At 42.3% G+C, this 19,506-nt stretch overlaps 1 pseudogene; it reads left to right on the top strand.

Annotated features, from left to right (window-relative positions):
- Positions 1–4,385: 4,385 nt before the first annotated feature.
- LOC126936004 (solute carrier family 2, facilitated glucose transporter member 3-like) lies at positions 4,386–15,385 on the top strand (annotated as a pseudogene).
- The last annotated feature ends 4,121 nt before the right edge of the window (positions 15,386–19,506 follow it).

Here is a 19,506-nt window from a genome sequence, read left to right as displayed (position 1 = left end):
TCAGATTTCTCAAGCGTAGCCTGATTTTTATGTGAAATCAGCAATTTTTAAGTGTTGGCAAACAATTTAAAAAATGTTTTAATGTGCTGGGAAAAAATCACCGTGGGCCATATTTGATCTTTATAAGTTTACAATCTCCGTTCTAAACAGACTAAGCAATTAACCCATCAATCAACCGATGTGTATTGTATTTATATGATGCAGAATGCATTTTGTTAGAATGCATCTGTTCGATACAATAACCACAAATGTGGAAGGAAAAGTCCAATTTTAGATTTGTTTCTTTTTCTCTATAAATGTAATTGTCAGATTATGTGTCTAGATTTTTAATTCAGGAAATATCACTGTATCTATAATATGGGGAAATATAGGACATAGTTCTTGCTCTCAAAAATTTTACATTCTATGCATTACAGAATGTGCAAAATGGATTGAAGTGTCAAGAGATTTAAAGAAGAGCAACTAGAAAGTCATTGGCTCAGTCTGAGTCTGCTTTAAAGGAGCCTTAACTAGGGTGGGCATGATGGCACTAGAAGGAAAAGGGCAGCTATCAAGTATTTAAAAGATGATGTGACAGGAGTTGATAATGCATGTGGGGTAAGAGTAAGGGAGAAGTTATATTTCTTGCTTATGTGGTTGGGAAAATTTTAACCAAGCATTATGTTTTGTGACTGTCTAAAGAGTATCTTCAATGATTATTTTGAAGGAAAGAAAAAAAAAAAAGAGCCCAATGTCAGCCAGGCACAGTGGCTCAGGCCTATAATCCCAGCACTTTCAATGGCCAAAATGGGTGGGTGGATTGCTTGAGCCAAGGAGTTCAAGACCAGCCTAGACAATATGGCAAAACCCCATCTCCACAAAAAATATAAAAATTAGCTGGCTGGGGTGGCGCACAGCTGTAGTCCCAGCTACTCAGGAGGCTGAGGTGGGAGGATCACCTGAGAGTAGGGAGTTTGAGGCTGCAGTGAGCCATGATCATGCCACTGCACCCCAGCCTGAGTGACAGAGAGAGACCCCTGTTTCAAAAACAAAACAAAAGGCCAATTTCCCTTTTCTTTTGGTTTCTTCATTTCTTGTAAACTAAAGGCAATATGAATGATTTTGTAATCTGTATAAGGCTCAACTGATCACTTTTTATATAACAAAAAGCTCAAGTATTAGGGGAAATAGTTTGTCTGAGATAGTCATATAAATTATCCTCTTTTAGTATTTTCTCATTATTAAAGGATTACCTTCCTCCTTAAATAAACGAACAAACAAAAAACGTGCACAGGCATGTCAAGATTTGAAATACCTACGGACTTACTGTGTTGGAAAGCCTCACTGAAATAGGCTGTTAATATTCTCCTAATTCACTGCTATTAGTTCCATTTAGGGCATTTCACTGGCGTCTGATTGTTTGAAGGGGCTATAGGGAAACTGATGACATTAAGCAAGATATAGATCACATTCAACTCTCATCTCTCAATGGGCCTAACGGGCATAGTTCCCATTACTGCTAATGGGAGTTTTGAGCATACGCCTTGTACTAAAAATCTATCAATCTCCTAATCCTGGCAGTAGGTTGCAAATGGGCTTTAAGTGTAATTGGTTAATTGGTTGAGTCAATGATCTGATTGTAAATGATTAGCAGCCAACAGGTTTTGTTTTCCTTTATTATGCCTTTTTATAGCACCAGAATTATGGAACATTTATCAACAGCCTAAAATAAAGACAACACTAGGAGAATTTGGTTGCTTACATAGATTCAAGATACAATCCTGATGGATTCTGGGTATTTTTTAATTTTTTAATTTTTTATTTATTTTTATTTTTTGCAGTTTAGGAATTACCAAATACTTTCACATGTATAGTGTCACATTAACTCTTATTGTAATTCTTCCTGAAAGTGGGTAAGGCTGCCCTATTAGCCTAATTTAGAGACTGATTATGAGAGTTGCCTAGAAGTTTCTTGTCCAGTGTCACAAAGTGCACCCATATGAAAACCAAGACTAGAACCTCAGTCTTTTAATGACAAATCCAGTGCTTTATCCTGGGCTCCAAGTCACTTCTTGGCCATTCAATTAAAATGTGTTCTGTTGTGGTTTGAATGTGTGCCCCAAAAAGCGTGTGTTGAAAATGTAATCCTGAATGCAGCAGTGTTGGGAAATGGAGCCTAATCAGAGGTGTTTAGGTCAAGAGAGCTCCGCCCTCAAGAATAGATTAATACTGATTGTAAAAGGGCTGAGACTGTGCTTTCCATCTCTTATGCATGCTGTCTTGCCCTTCCACTTTCTGTCATGGTAGGATGCAGCAGAAGAGCCCTCGACACTGATATCCCAGCCTCCAGAACTGTATGAAATAAATCTCTGTTCTTTATAAATTATCCAATCTCAGGTATTTTGTTCATAGCCACATAAAACTAAGATATGTTTCTTCAGGGCTCATTACATGTGTGACTGCATCAGGCTCTGGGGGCTGCAAGAGTGCACAACATTGCCACTACTCTCAAATGACTTAATGTTTATTTGATGAAAGTTTGTGTACAATATAAAATGGCTACAGGTCAGGTGCAGTGGCTCATGACTACAATCCCAGCACTTTGGAAGGCCAAGGAAGGCAGATTACTTGAGCCCAAGAGTTTGAGACCTGGGCAACATGGCCAAAACCTGTCTCTACAAAAAATACAAAAATTAGCTGGGTGTAGTGGTGTGTGCCTGTAGTCCCAGCTACTTGGAAGGCTGAGGTGGGAGGATCATCTGAGCCTAGGAGGTTGAGGCTGTAGTAAACTGTGATTACACCACTGCACTCCAGCCTGGACACCAGAGAGAGAGACCTCGTCTCAAAAAAATAAGGTGCTAGGTGCGGTGGCACATGCCTGTAATCCCAGCACTTTGAGAGGCCGAAGTGGGTGGATCACCTGAGGCCAGGAGTTCAAGACCATCCTGGCCAACATGGCAAAACCCCATCTTTACTAAAAAATACAAAAATTAGCCAGGCGTGATGGTGGGCGCCTGTGATCCCAGCTACTTGGGATAGTCCCAGCTGGGACTACAGGGGCCCACCACCATGCCCGGCTAATTTTTTGTATTTTTAGTAGAGACGGGTTTTCACCGTGTTAGCCAGGATGGTCTCGATCTCCTGACCTTGTGATCTGCCCGCCTTGGCCCCCCGCAAGTGCTGGGATTACAGGCATGAGCCATCGCGCAGGGCCTAAATCTTTTTAAGAGACTCAGTCTTTGTGGCCTGACACCTGGGTAACAGTCAGCTTCACAAAGTTGGGATGCCACACCTTTGTTTCTTGAACCATTTAGGGAGGTGATTCAGGAGAACACTCATCCCCCTACACAAATCTCTAAAGCTAGCAAATATGGTTTGCCTGTGCTTTCAAGAACTTTTATTCAATGTTCTGTTTGTACATATTGTTGTACTCAGTTTATATTAAAGGTTTCTTTTTTCCTAATGCCCTATTTTGTATAGTTTTTGTCAACATGGTGACATTCGGCAAGCGCACAGTGTGGGCTGCTGCACCTCTCTCCACAGTTGTTACCAAGGATCATGTAGGAGAAAGACTTTGAGAACTGGGAGAGAAGTGAGCAAAATTAGGCTCAAAGGAGGTAGATAGGAAGATGTTGGAAAATTAGGTGGGGATTAACAGACATGAACAGAGTTTTAAAATTGTGGTAAAAATATATATATAACACAAAATATGCCATTTTAACCAATCTTTTTTTTTTTTTTTTTTAATGAGACAGGGTCTTACTCTGTCACCCAGGCTGGAATATAGTGGCGTGATCTTGGCTCACTGCAACCTCCACCTCCCAGGTTCAAGCAATTCTCCTGCCTCAGCCCCCTGAGTAGCTGGGATTACAGGCGTGTGCCACCATGCCCAGCTAATTTTTGTATTTTTAGTAGAAACGGGTTTCACCACGTTGGCCAGGCTGGTCTTGAACTCCTGACCTCAAGTGATCCGCTCGCCTCAGCCTCCCAAAGTGCTGGGATTACAGGCATGAGCCACTGTGCCCAGCCCCTTTTAACCACTTTTAAGTGTATATATATATATATATATATTTTTTTTTTTTTTTTTTTTTTTTTTTTTTTTTTTTTTTTTTTTTTTTTGAGACGGAGTCTCGCTGTGTCTCCCAGGCTGGAGTGCAGTGGCGTGATCTTGGCTCACTGCAAGCTCCGCCTCCCGGGTTCATGCCATTCTCCCGCCTCAGCCTCCCGAGTAGCTGAGACTACAGGCGCCCGCCACCACGCCCGGCTAGTTTTTTGTATTTTTAGTAGAGACGGGGTTTCACCATGTTAGCCAGGATAGTCTCGATCTCCTGACCTCGTGATCCACCCGCCTCGGCCTCCCAAAGTGCTGGGATTACAGGCTTGAGCCACCGCGCCCGGCCTTAAGTGTATATTTTAGTGGCATTAGTTACATTCACAATGTTGTGCAACCAGCAACATTACTTATTTCTAAATATTTCCATGACCTCAAACAAAAACTCTGTACTCATTAAGCAATAACTCTTCATTCCCCTCTCCTTTCAGTCCCTAGTAAACTCTAGTCTACTTTTTGTCTCTATGAATTTACCTATTCTAGATATATATTGTATATAAGTGGAATTATACAATATTTGTCCTTTGGTGTCTGGCTTATTTTACTTAGCATAATGTTCAGGATATATCCACATTGTAGCATATATCAGAACTTCATTCCTATTTATGGCTGGGAAATATAATGTCCATATGCCACATTTTGTTCATCTGCTGATAGACTTGGATTGCTTCACCTTTTGGCTGTTGAATAATGCTGTAATGAATATTAGCATTTTGAATCTCTCTTTTCAGTTCTTTTGAGTGTGTAAGAATGAAATTCCTGGGTCATATGGTAATTCTATGTTTTACTTTTTGAACTGTTTTCCATAGGGACCGCAGCATTTTGTGTTCTCACCAAAAGTGTATGAGGGTTCCAATTTCTCCACATCTTTGCCATCACTTGTTATATGTGTTTGTTTTGAAGCCATCATTGTAGGTGTGAAGTACTTATCTAATTACAGTTTTGAGTTGCACTTTCCTAATGACTAATGATGTCGAGCATTTTTTATGTGCTCATTGGGAATTGTAATATCTATTCGAAAAATGTCTTTTCAAGTGCTTTGCCTGTCTTTAAATTGAGTTGTCTTTCTGTTGTTTAGTTGTAGGAGTTCCTTACATATTTTGGATAGTCAATCCTCATCAAATATGCGATTTGTGAATATCTTTTTCATTTTGTGGGTTGCCTTCTCACTTTATTAATAATAGCCTTTGCTGGACAAAAAATATGGTCTGCCAATGCTGTTAAGAACTTTTATTCAGTGTTCTTTTTGCATTATTGTTGTACTCAGTTTATATTAAAGTTTTTTAATAATTTTGATGAAGTCTTATTTATTTATTTATTGTTGTTGTTGCTCATACTTTGGTATCATATCTTGGAATCCATTGCCAAATCCAAGGTCACCAAGATTTACCCCTATGTTTTCTTCTAAGAGTTTTATGGTTTTTGCTTTTATATTTAGATCATTGATCCATTTTGAGTTAAATTTTGTATATGGTGTGAGGTAGGGGCCCAACTTCATTTTTTTCCATGTGGAAATCCAGTTGTGCTAGCACCATCTTTTGAAGAGACTATACATTCCCCCATTGAATGGATTTGGTACCCTTGTCAAAAATCAATTGGCTATAAATGACAGGGTTTATTTCTGGACATCTAATTATATTCCACTGGTCTCTGTGTCTATTCTTATGCCAGTATCATACTGTTTTGATTTCTGTAGTTTCGTCAATTTTGAAATCAGAAATGTGAGTCCTCCAGCCTTGACTTTTTTTCCAAGATTGTTTTGGCTATTTCAGGTCCCTTGCAATCCCATATGCATTTTTTATTTTTTATTTTTTTGAGACTGAGTCTCACTCTGTTGCCCAGGCTGGAGTGCAGTGGCACAATCTTGGCTCTCTGCAACCTCCGCCTCCCGGGTTCAAGTGATTCTCATGCCTCAGCCTCCTGAGTAGCTTGGACTACAGGCGTGAGCCACCACGTTCAGCTAACTTTTGTATTTTTAGTAGTGATGGGGTTTCACGATGGTGGCCAGGCTGGTCTCAAACTCCTGACCTCTGGTGATCCACCCGCCCTTGGCCTCCCAAATTGCTGGGCTTATAGGTGTAAGCCAACGTGTTGGGCCACAATCGCATATGAATGTGAGGATAGGCTTTTTCCATTATGCAAAAAAGCTATTGGGATTTTTATAGGGATTGTGTCGAATCTGTACATTGTTTTGGGTATTGTCATCTTAACAAATACTAAGTCTTCCAATTTATGAATGTGAGTATCTTTTCATTTATTTATATCTTCATTAATCTCTTTCAGCAATGTTTTTATAGTTTTCAGTGTATAATATTCCACTTCCTTGGATAAATGTATTCCTAAGTATCTTATACTTTTTGATGCTATTGTAATGCAAATAGAATTGCTTCATTTCCTTTTCAAATATCCACTGCTGATGTATAGGCAACTGATTTTTGTGTGTTGATCTTGTAACCTGCAACTTTACTGAATTCATTTATTAGCTCAAGTAGGTTTCTTGTAGATTCTTTGGTCATAAAGATACAGTTTTACTTCTTTCTTTGTCATTTGGATGCTCTTTCTTTCTGCTTTTTGTCAACTTGCTCTGGCTAGAATTTTCAGTAGGATGTTGAATAGCAGTTTTGAATGCAGGCATCTGCATTCCTGGTGATCAAACTAATTAAATTAAAATAAATGTAATTATTTAGTTTGAGATGATTAGATTTAAATGGCTAGGTTAGGGCCTTAATCCAATATGATTGGTGTCCATATAAGAAGAAGAGATATCAGAGTGTGCATGCACAGAAGTACAACCATGTGAAGAGGTAGCAAGAGAGCAGCAATCTACAAGCCAAGGAAAGAGGCCACAGAGGAAACCAATCCCGCCAGCATCTTGATCTTGGACTTCCAGCTTCCAGAACTGTGAGAAAATATATTTCTGTTGTTCAAGCCACTCAGTCTGTTAAATTTTGTTATGGTAGCCCTAGCAAACTAATACAAACCTCTCTAGTGGTTTTTTCATTTCAGTTATTCTACTACTTTTCTGCTCCAAAACTTCTGTTTGGTTCCTTTTCATAATTTCTATCTTTGTATTGGTATTCTCATTTTGTTTATACACTATTTTCCTGATTTTCTTTAGTTTTATGTCTTCATTTTCCTTTAGCTCTTTGAACATATTTAAGACCATTGTTTTAAAGTTTTTGTCTAATATGTTCAATATTTGGGCTTCCTCATGCATGGTTTTTGTCAGCTTCTTTTCTTTTCTTTTTTTTTTTTTTTTTTTTTTTTTTGAGACAGTCTCATTCTGTCGCTGAGGCTGGAATGCAGTGGTGCAATCTCAGGTCACTGCAACCTCCCCACCTCCCAGGTTCAAGCAATTCTCCTGCCTCAGCCTTCCAAGTAGCTGGGACTACAGGCGCATGCCACCACTCCCGGCTAATTTTTTGTATTTTAGTAGAGATGGGGTTTTACCGTGTTGCCCAGGCTGGTTTCGAACTCCTGAGCTCAGGAAATCCGCCTGTCTCTGCCTGCCAAAGTGCTGGGATTACAGGCGTGAGCAACCGTGCCTGACCCATATTTTCTTTTATTGAAGTATATGTTCCTGTTTCTTTGTGTACCTTCTTGTGATTTTTTGTTTGTTTTTGAAAACTGGACTTCTGAATAGTATATTGTAGCAACTCTGAAAATAAGATTTTTCTCCTTCTTTGGGGTTTACTGTTTTATTTTACTTTATTGTGGTCATTTTTGTTTTCATTGTTGAGGCCCGTAGTAGTCTTGTTCTAGTAACTTTTCCTATTTTTGCAGAGACTTCTCTTTGTCATGGTCGCTGTGGTTGCTGAAGTCTCTGTGCCTTAGCTTGTATTCAGTGAGTGGGTTTTTTTTGTCTGTTTATTTGTTTGTTTGTTTTCGAGACATAGTTTTTGCTCTGTTGCCTAGGCTGGAGTGAACTGGCATGATGTCAGCGCATTGCAACCTCCCAGGTTCAAGCAATTCTGCCTCAGCCTCCTGTGTAGCTAAGATTGCAGGCACATGCCACCACGCCCAGCTAATTTTTGTATTTTTAGTAGAGATGGGGTTTCACCATGTTGTCCAGACTGGCCTCGAGCTCCTGACCTCAAGTGATCTGCTTGCCTCAGCCTCCCAAAGTATTGAGATTATAGGCGTGAGCCACCATGCCTGGCCTTCAGTGAGTGTTTTGACAGAATTTTACCTGAATGTCAAGAGCTAAAAAACGAAACAAACAAACAAACAAAAATACTTTTCTCAGTCTTTGCCTGTTGGGTCTGTACTGGGGCCCTCCTTCAACACTTAGCCAGGCTTGCACTGAGCTTAGGAATCAACTGTGATGAAAGCTGAAGTTTTTATCACATCTTTTCTGACAAGCATCTTGCCCTGGGTCCATGCATGGCTTTCTAAATTCCCTGCATACACAGGTGCTTCTGCTTGTCCTACCTTCCCAAAGAAACTCTGTCCTCAAATTTTTTGCCTAAGCCTTAGGTGGTTTATCATATGTCTCAACTGTGACCTCTTGCCTCAGGCCTTGTTCTTCTACCTTACGATGATTCAAGCAATGCCTGCTGCTTTTCCAACCTGGGTTAGTTCAGAGTTACACAGAGGTGAGTATTTTGTGCCAGTCCTTCATGTACCCTCAGACAGTTTAAAACCGATCTACACAATAATTTACAAATAAAGTCTGCTTTGCTCCCTCTAGAACCAGGGACCACACTCACATGCTGGCAGTATGGGCTTCTGTCTTCAGGACCATTGCAAGGTAAGGTGTGGAGTAAGAGCAAATAAAAATGCCACAAAACTTTCCTACCATTTTTGAGTTTACTTTATTTATTTATTTTTCGAGACGGAGTCTCTGTCACCCAGGCTGGAGTGCAGTGGGACGATTTTGGCTCACTGCAACCACTGCCTCCTGGTCTCAAGCAATCCTCCTGTCTCAGCCTCCTGAGTAGTTAGGATTACAGGAATGTGCCACAATGCCTGGCTAATTTTTTGTATTTTTAGTAGAGATGAGGTTTCACCATGTTGGCCAGGCTGGTCTCGAACTCCTGACCTCATGATCCGCCCACCTCAGCCTCCCAAAGTGCTGGTATTACAGGCGTGAGCCACCATGCCCAGTCTTATCTCTATATTATATATATGTTATATATATTAATTATATATATATTATATATACACATATATACATATATAATATATACACGTATATATATAATATACATATATATATTTATCTTAGTTAGGGACTCATTCTGTCACCCAGGCTTCAGTGCAGTGTCAAGATCATAGTTCACTGCAGCCTTGACTTCCCAGGCTCAAATGATCCTCCCGCTTCAGCCTCCCCAGTAGCTGGGACTACAGGCATGCACCACCAGGCCTGGCTAATTTTTATTTTTTTATTTTTTGTAGAGACAGGGTCTCACTGTGTTTCCCAGGCTAGTCTGAAACTCCTGGGCTGAAGAGATCCTCTTGTCTTGACCTCCCAAAATGCTGGGATTACAGGCGTGAGCCACTGCAACTGGCCCATTTTTTATTTTTCTTAATTCAGCATCCATTTGGTTGCTGTAAGCCTCTGACTTTTTTCCAGAGTCTGACAAAGTTAATTCTTACAGATTCTGCTTGTTTTTTGAGTTTCTGTGGAGGGACAGGAGCTTGGGGCTGCCTATTCTGCCATTTTGCTGACCTAAGTAGGGTTTGAAATCTTAAAATTAGGATATAAGGTAGGTTTTTTTCCCCTTTATTTATTTATTATTTTGAGATGGAGTCTGGCTCTGTCGTCCAGGCTGGAGTGCAGTGGCGCGATCTTGGCTCACTGCAAGCTCCGTCTCCTGAGTTCACACCATTCTCCTGCCTCAGCCTCTGGAGTAGCTGGGACTACAGGCGCTCGCCACCATGCCCGGGTAATTTTTTGTATTTTTAGTAGAGACGGGGTTTCACCGTGTTAGCCAGGATGGTCTCGATCTCCTGACCTCATGATCCGCCAGCCTCGGCCTCCCAAAGTGCTGGGATTACAGGCATGAGCCACCGCGCCCAGCCTTCCCCCTTATTTTTAAAAATAAAGTGTTGCAAATAATTAAATGGTTAAATGCATGAACTTTGGAGACTGATGGTCTAAATTTTAATCCTGCCTTTGCCACCAAAAAGTTTGTAATAAGTGAGTTATTTAATCTCCAAACTTCAATTTCTCATCTGTAAAGTAGGAATATGGGAAGGGCTAATTAGGATCATTTATTGTAAAATCAGTAGTGTGCAGTAAATGTTTGACAAGCAGCTCTCAGAAGGGATGGGCCTGAAAACCCTGATTTTTAGTGTTTGCCAGTTTCCATGGTGTAAATACTCCTGACATGGGTGAATTTAAGATGCCAATGTAAAATCTTCTAATGCAGGCAGGCTTGTGAAAACACACACATAATTGACTCTCACGAACCAGGGAAGGCCAACTCTACCATATCACTTTCTTAAAAAGTATGAGGTACACAGGCTGGGCACAGTGGTTCACACCTGTAATCCCAGCACTTTGGGAGGCCGAGGTGGGCAGATCACGAGGTCAGGAGATCGAGACCATCCTGGCTAACACGGTGAAACCCTGTCTCTGTTAAAAAATACAAAATATTAGCCAGGCGTGGTGGCGGGCGCCTGTAGTCCCAGCTACTCGGGACGCTGAGGCAGGAGAATGGCATGAACCTGGGAGGCGGAGCTTGCAGTGAGCTGAGATCACGCCACTGCACTCCTGACTGGGAGAGAGAGCAAGACTCCATCTCACACACACACACAAAAGTATGAGGTACACAATAAGTGATCAATCAATAAATATTATCATCTTCAATTGCTTTGAACAAAATGAATAAAATAAGAATGGTTTCTTTTTTTTTTTTTTTTTTTTTTTTTTTTTTTTTTTGAGACGGAGTCTCGCTCTGTCACCCAGGCTGGAGTGCAGTGGCCGGATCTCAGCTCACTGCAAGCTCCGCCTCCCGGGTTTACGCCATTCTCCTGCCTCAGCCTCCCGAGTAGCTGGGACTACAAGCGCCCGCCACCTCGCCCGGCTAGTTTTTTGTATTTTTTAGTAGAGACGGGGTTTCACCGTGTTAGCCAGGATGGTCTCGATCTCCTGACCTCGTGATCCGCCCGTCTCGGCCTCCCAAAGTGCTGGGATTACAGGCTTGAGCCACCGCGCCCGGCAAAATAAGAATGGTTTCTGAAAAGTCAAGATACAGCATCTCCCTCTATATTGCCCTATGTTATAAAATACTTTAGGTACTTGGAAATGTTATTTCCAGACAGTCCATCTTCTGTGAGAACCACGTTTCATATCCCCTTTCTATCTTTAGATCTTGCATCATTGTTTACAGCGAACACAATCACAGAGAGAATAGTCATTGTCCACAAGTCTGCCTGAAACTGACCACACTTGAAAGGACTTGCTCCTAATTGACTAATCTATTAACTTTGCAGGCTGCACAAAAACTTAGAGGCATCATCCTGCCTTGGCTTCTGGTTGCCAAGGTGTTCTGCCTGATACCACCTCTGTCAGCAGTCACCAACTAGCCATGCTTTTCCCTTGGAGGCACATGTAGATTGCTTAACTACCCTCACCAGGCAAACAATTCTGCATATGTCATGTCCTCTGCTTTTCTTTTCAGATCCAGCCTTAGTCAAGCTTGTGAAGCAATGACTGTCTCAATTGGTCCCCTGGGTACCCAGAACTAATCCTTTACCAAGTCACTCGTTATCCCGTGTTCCCTATCTCTCTATCCATCCATCCTTCATCCTCATCCAATACTTACAGAATGCCTATGGCTGCAAATACAAGGATGACTGCTGGTTCCTGCTGTCCATAAACTCACAGCCTGGGATAAGGTAGGGTAGAGTGAATAGATATGCAAGCAAAATAGAATGGAGTGTGATAAGGGGAAGTAGGAAAGTACATGCAAAGTACTCTGGGAAACTAAAGGAGGAATTCTGCCTACCTTGAGGAACTAAGGGAAGTTTTCATGGAGTGCATGCAGGTAACCTTAGGGTAAGATTGGCTGGGAACCAAATTGTGCTAGACCTTGTGCACCTGACTGTGGCATTGGCTTCTTCAGCAACAGGGAGCCTTTCTTTCTTTTTGTTATTTCCCTGCATCTTACAAGGTTAAGGCCTTGGTCCCTGCTAATAATAAAATAATAACCAACTTTATAAAGAGCTTACAATGTGCCAGATACTGTACTAAGTGCTTTATATTCTTTTTTTGGGGGGCAGGGGGGTTGGGCAGGGTCTCACTCTGTCACCCAGGCTGGAGGGCGGTGGCACAATCATGGCTCACTGCAGCCTTGACCTCCTGGGCTCAAGCCTCCCACCTCAGCCTCCCGAGTAGCTGGGACTACAGTCATGCAACACCATGCCTAGCTAATTATTTTTTGTAGAGACAGGGTCTCTCTATGTTTCCCAGGCTGGTCTTGAATAACACCTGGGCTCAAGTGATCTTCGTGCCTCAGCCCTCCAAAGTGCTGGGATTATAGACATGAGCCACTGCACCCAGCTTATTATTTAACGTAATCTTCACAACAACTTTAGAAGACAGAAAATAGGAGATGCTGTAATGGTAAGAGTTTTAGAGCGTTCCTGAGGACCTGGAGAAAACTTGCTGCCAAGAAGGAAATTTTGAAGGTTTCATTGGTTGAAAAAGGTGTCTCTGGAATCACACTCCTAGATCTTTCTTAAAGACTTGAAAAGAATTAGATTAGGGGCCAGGCACAGTGGCTTACACCTGTAATCCCAGCACTTTGGGAGGCCGAGGTGGGTGAGTCACCTGAAGTCGGGAGTTCGAGACCAGCCTGGCCAACATCGTGAAACCCCATCTCTACTAAAAATACAAAAAATTAGCAGGGTGTGGTGGTGCACACCTGTAATGCCAGCTACTTGGGAGGCTGAGGCAGGAGAATTGCTTGAACCCGGGAGACAGAGGTTGCAGTGAGCTGAGATCACACCGTTGCACTCCAGCCTGAGCAACAAGAGTGAAACTCTGTCTCAAAAAAAAAAAAAAAAAAAAAGAATTAGATTAAGGCCATGGGGGACACAGAAGGTCACTCCATCTCTGATCTTCGCCATCACAATTGCTACAATTGGCTCTTTCCAGTTTGGCTATAACACTGAGATCATCAGTGCTCCTGAGACTATCGTAAGGGAATTTGTCAACACTTTGAAGGATAAGGCAAATACCCCTCCCTCTGAGATGTTGCGCTTGTCCCTCTGGTCCTTGTCTTTGGCCATATTCTCCATTGGTGGTATGATTGGCTGCTCTTCCGTTGGACTCTTTGTCAACAGCTTTGACAGGCGTAATTCAATGCTTACCATCAATCTGTTGGCTGTCACTGGTGGCTGCCTTATGCGATTGTGTAAAGTAGCTGAGTTGGTTGAAATGCTGATCCTGGCCCACTTGGTTATTGGCCTCTTCTGCAGACTCTGCACAGGTTTTGTGCCCACGTACATTGGAGAGATCTCGCCTACTACCCTGCGAGGTGTCTTTGGCACTCTCAACCAGCTGGGCATTGTTGTTGGAATTCTGGTGACCCAGATCTTTGGTCTGAAATTCATCCTGGGGTCTGAAGAGCTATGGCCCATGCTATTAGGCTTTCCCATCTCTCCTGCTATGCTATAAAGTGCAGCCCTTCCATTTTGCCCTGAAAGTACCAGATTCTTGCTCATTAACAGAAAAGAAGAGGAGAATGCTAAGGAGATCCTCCAATGGTTGTGGGGCACCCAGGATGTATCCCAAGACATCCAGGAGATGAAAGATGAGAGTGCAAGGATGGCACAAGAAAAGCAAGTCACTATGCTGCAGCTCTTTAGAGTATCCAGCTACCGACAGCCCATCATCATTTCCATCATGCTCCAGCTCTCTTAGCTGGAATCAATGCTGTGTTCTATTACTCAACAGGAATCTTCAAGGGTGCAGGTGTTCAACAGCCTATCTGTGTCACCATCGGTGTGGTGTGGTTAATACTATCTTCACTGTAGTTTCCCTATTTTTGGTGGAAAGGGCAGGAAGAAAGACTCTACATATGATAGGACTTTGAGGGATGGCTTTTTGTTCCATCCTCATGACTGTTTGTTATTAAAGGATGAGTATAATGGGATAAGCTTTGTCTGTATTGGTGCTATCTTGGTCTTTGTGGCCTTCTTTGAAATTGGGCAAGGCCCCATTCCCTGGTTTATTGTGGCTGAACTCTTCAGCCAGGGCCCTGGCCCAGCTGTGATGGCAGTGGCCAGCTGCTGCAACCAGACCTCCAACTTCCTAGTTGGATTGCTCTTCCCTTCTGCTGCTTACTATTTAGGAGCCTACGTTTTTATTATCTTCACCGACTTCCTCATTACCTTCTTAATCTTTACTTTCTTCACCTTCTTAATCTTTACTTTCTTCAAAGTCCCTGATACGTGTTACAGGACTTTTGAGGATATCACACAGGCCTTTGAAGGGAGGGCACACAATGCAAATAGATCTGGAAGAACTGCGTTGTGGAGATGAACAGTATCCAGCCTGCTAAGGAGACCACCACCCATGTCTAAGTCATGCCTCCTTCCACCTCCCTCCCAGCAAGGGAAAGCCACCTCTCCCTGAAAGAGGGAGAGACCTCATCAGGATGAACCCAGGGCTGCTTCTGAATGCCGAGACTTGATTCCTTTCTCCCTCAACAAGGCTGGAGCTTGTTGGATTTTCAATGGCTTTTAAAATATTTCATTTCTTGAACATTCATTTCTGCATAGGAAAGACCAAGTGAACCTACCTTCATTTCAGGAGGGATTGACCACTTGGGATATGACAACTTTGCCAGCTCTTCTCCCTTGGGTTCTAATATTGCCCACTAGGGAATATAGGGGAGGAAAAGTAAGATGCAGTTCTCCCAACCTCAGACTCACCAGGAAGCAGATACACACACATTGTGGAAGGCAGAGAGGGTTTATGTAAGAGCACCTTTCTCACTTCCATACAGCTGTACACAGCAAATTACTTTAGTTTTATTTATTTTTACCTTCTGGTTTAATTACATAAATATTGTGCCCAATAATGAAAACATGAGGAAATTGAGGTTAAAAGGAAGTGTTTAAAAGAGGTTATAGAGTAGAAGATTTGATGCTGGAGAAATTAAGGTGCAATAAGAAGAATTTAGGGAGAAATGCAGTTAATTATTGGAGGGTAAATGATGTGGTGCCTGAGGTCTGCACGTTACCTCTTAACAATTTCTGTCCTTCAGACGGAAACTCTTAAATTTAATTTCTCAGAAAAGTCATATGCCTATATAGTAAAGCTACTGATATCTTTTGGAACTTTTTTCTTTTTTTTTTTTTTTTTTTTTTTTTTGAGACGGAGTCTCGCTGTGTCTCCCAGGCTGGAGTGCAGTGGCGTGATCTCGGCTCACTGCAAGCTCCGCCTCCCGGGTTCATGCCATTCTCCCGCCTCAGCCTCCCGAGTAGCTGAGACTACAGGCGCCCGCCACCACGCCCGGCTAGTTTTTTGTATTTTTAGTAGAGACGGGGTTTCACCATGTTAGCCAGGATAGTCTCGATCTCCTGACCTCGTGATCCACCCGCCTCGGCCTCCCAAAGTGCTGGGATTACAGGCTTGAGCCACCGCGCCCGGCCGGAACTTTTTTCTTTAAAATTATAGTTTATATGTAGTATTACTTGAAATTCAGGATTATTAACTAAGATGGGCATTGTAGTTAATTGTGGTTGATGGGTTCTAATTTTGGATGGAGTCCAGGGAAGGGAAAGTTATTTATAGAAAGCCTGTTCCTTCTCACTGGACCCAACAACTCCTTCCCCTTGCAGTAGACTCATTACCTTTTTTATTTTTATTTTTATTTTTTGAGACGGAGTCCCACTCTGTCGCCCGGGTTGGAGTGCAGTGGCTGGATCTCAGCTCACTGCAAGCTCCGCCTCCCGGGTTTACGCCATTCTCCTGCCTCAGCCTCCCAAGTAACTGGGATTACAGGCGCCCGCCATCTCGCCCGGCTAGTTTTTTGTATTTTTTAGTAGATACGGGGTTTCACCGTGTTAGCCAGGATGGTCTCGATCTCCTGACCTCGTGATCCACCCATCTCAGCCTCCCATAGTGCTGGGATTACAGGCTTGAGCCACCGCGCCCGGCCGACTCATTACTTTTTAAGTAACCCCACCACCCATCTGGTGGGAGAGCCATCCCAATGAGAAACCTAAAATAATTGGTTCTTGGTAGAGGTTCATTATTTCTCCATTTTGTTCTTTAGGAGATTTTAGGTGTTGATTTTTGTTTTACTTTAACCCATACCTTTAAAGGAATTCCAAGAAGAATGTTTATAGCTTCCTTGGAATTTGTAACCTCAGCTCTGGGACAAGATTTTTTTTCTGAACGATTATTATCTAACATGTGCTGTTGCTTCAGGGTCACAGCATGCTTGTCTATGTCTGTTACCATGCCACCGTGGTCCTGTGCCGACTGCCCTTAGGGGGATTGAATCTTTCCAATAGGCCATGTGTGAGATAGTAAGAGTCAGTGTGCAGTGTAGCCCATACTTGAGAGTATGAATGTATGTGCACTGTCATTTTGCTCTGGATGGAAGTAGGTTATTGTGGACTTACTTCCTCTGTGTTTGTTCCTACAGCCCTCTTTTTCATATGTTGCTTGATGTCCCTTTCCCTTCTTGGTGCTTACACATCTCAGACCCTTTAGCCAAATGCTTGCCAATAACAGTATTTTGGTTCTCAGTTCTCACTGTTTCCTCTGGTTATTGAGACTTTGAATAAAAATGCACATAGCTATGCAGTGGGGTTTAGCTGGAAAAGGTGACCTTCTTCCAACTTCACCTCTACTTCTGGCTCCTCAAACAATGGGTGCGCAGTAAGGCAGGGAAGTTGTTTTCCCATTTCTCACTGACCAGATTGTGAATATTTCCATATGGATTTTCTATTATTAATGTTACTCTGGTTCTTTGTGTTAAGATAAAAATTCTGAATGTACACGTAATAAAAGACAGAAAATATTATCACTTCCATTTTACAGATTAAAAACCTGAGATTTAAAGTAGTAATGTACTACTCACAGCCACACAGCTAGGATGAAGCAGAGCTAAAACTCAGCTCTCATTCACTGCCAAGCCTGTGGTCTTAGAGACATAAGCCAGCAGGACTTGGTGTCATTAAGGGACTGGGGAGAGTGGTTCCATTCCCCCAAACCCTCCCCCAAAGAACTTCCTTGTATTTTATAATGGTCACACCTTCAACCCTTTTACCTCCTACCTGGGCTGACTGCAATAATCTGAAAGGGCCTTGTTTGAGGGGCAATGGTAGTTACTGTGCAGAAGGGCTTCAAAGAATATGGATGGTGGTGCCAATTTACCTCCTGGACTGTGGCTGCTGCTGCATGAGTTGGGTTAATGGTTAATCTGCTCTTGTGTGAGTCAGCTAATGCCCCTCCCAAATCATGTAATGCGTTAACCCAATTAAAAGACACCTGCCCAACTAATCTGAATGTCAGACCTGAGTGTCAGCTCCCATTTTACACTCTGTAAAAGGAAGGAGGATTTTAACTTAACACTTGAAATCTTCAAAGAATGCAATTGATCTTCTTTTCAGCCAACAGAAAGACTGCTTCCCTGGTTGTGTGTGTGTGTGTGTGTGTGTGTGTGTGTGTGTGTGTGTGTGTGTGTTATTTAACTTAGTGTTGACTTCAACTCTGTAGAATTGTATATGTACAGGTAAGTAACTGGAAGCTCAGAAAGGTGAAGCCACTTGTTCAAGTTCATGGAGTCAATTTTCTTTTTCCAACTTCAGGACACTAACTGGAGTTGTGGGAGTTGGGGCGGTTTATTTAGTTTGCATCCTAGTGGATAACTGCTCTTCTTAGTGATGATGAGAATTTGAATATCTGTAAAGGGATGTTATTATCCTGGAGGTGTGAGACAGTGAAAAGAACAGGAGCTTTGAAGCTAAGAGTGCCCTGTTAAAACTTCAGTTCCTGCCTGTAATAGTGTAAACACTGGCAAATCACCTAATCTCACCTCAAAAGGTGATTGTGAGAATGAAAGCAGATGGCTGGGAGGTAAGGGTACTTAAATACACATTAGTCCTTTCCAGCTCCTCATTGCTGGAATTCGAGTGGACATCTCCAGCCATCTCAAGCAAATTGGTTAAATACTCAGTGCATTCTTAGAGATATTTTAATGTATTTTAATTAAAACACCTGCCATGTGACAGTTTTAGGAAAATTTAGGGAAGGTCCTGTGAAACTAGGCAAATCATAAAGTTCCCATAGGTTGAGACTCAACACACCAATCAGTGAGGCCCATTTGACCCAGGGGGCACTGGGCCAGGTGCCATGAGCGTTCCAGGGATGAAGGGAAAAGCCTGCCATACTGCAACTGCAAAAAATCTAGTCAGGGAGATAAAGCACAAACAGAAGGAAAGACAAACAGCAATAGAAGGCATTCAAGGACACATTTCCAAGGAGTGATGTAGGCAATAAATACTGTATGAATTCAGGACAGAGAGAGAGATCACTTAGAAAGGCCCAAAAAACCCTCCTGACTCATTTCCTGTACTTTCCTTCTGTCCCTTCATAGACCTGTGGGTTTGTCTTAGAGTTACCGGGGCACTTATCTCTCTGTAACAAGGTGGAGAAAATATTGCCATTGCTTTACAGCTGGTGCCAGATTTCTTCCTGAAAATAGAAGCATCTAGGCTTGGGAAAAATCAGTTGGAAAATTAGGTGTAATCCAATAAATAGGTTGGAACACGCTTGAGGTAGAAAGTTGAGACCAAGGATCCAGCTGTTAGAGGAGGGTCAACTTGCTGTGCATACTGCAGGGAGGTTTTGGAAATTTTGAGCGGCAAAATGGAGATGAGATGAATGGTGATGGAGAACACGAGGGCAAAAGGAGGGAGGGCACAGGGAAAATGGAGAAAGCAGCCATCAGGGCAGCAGAGCTGTGATTCCTACCTACCTACATCTTCAGGGATGGCTGCCAAACCCACGGAGCCTTGTGTGAGTGCCTTCATTGTAACATGGTGCAAAACAGAGTAGAATGAGAAGGCGGAAGTGGCCCTCCAGAAGTTACCTCGCTCTTGAAAGGGCTTTACACTTCCATAGTTCAGGCAATGTGTTGAGAGTTCAAACCAAGTTTACCCAGATCTTTCAGCAACAAAAGGGCCTCATCTGACTTCTGAGTTTTATCTCCAAGTCTTTTCTCTTTCCTTCTTGATCTTTCCCTCCCCTCAAAAGCTTACTTAGTACAGTGTCTGATGTATAGCAGATGCTCTATAAGTATCTGTCATGCTGAATCAAATATAAATATTGTATTATACATGGTTTCTGCTGTCGTGGTACCTAACATTGAGGGAAGACAATACACAAGCGTTTCAGACACAAAAATAAACCTAATCTTAACAATTCCGGGAAGGATATAAATGCC

This window comes from Macaca thibetana, chromosome 1, assembly GCF_024542745.1.
Source record: "Macaca thibetana thibetana isolate TM-01 chromosome 1, ASM2454274v1, whole genome shotgun sequence".
NCBI lineage: Eukaryota > Metazoa > Chordata > Mammalia > Primates > Cercopithecidae > Macaca > Macaca thibetana.
This window is presented reverse-complemented; position numbering and strand designations above follow the sequence as displayed.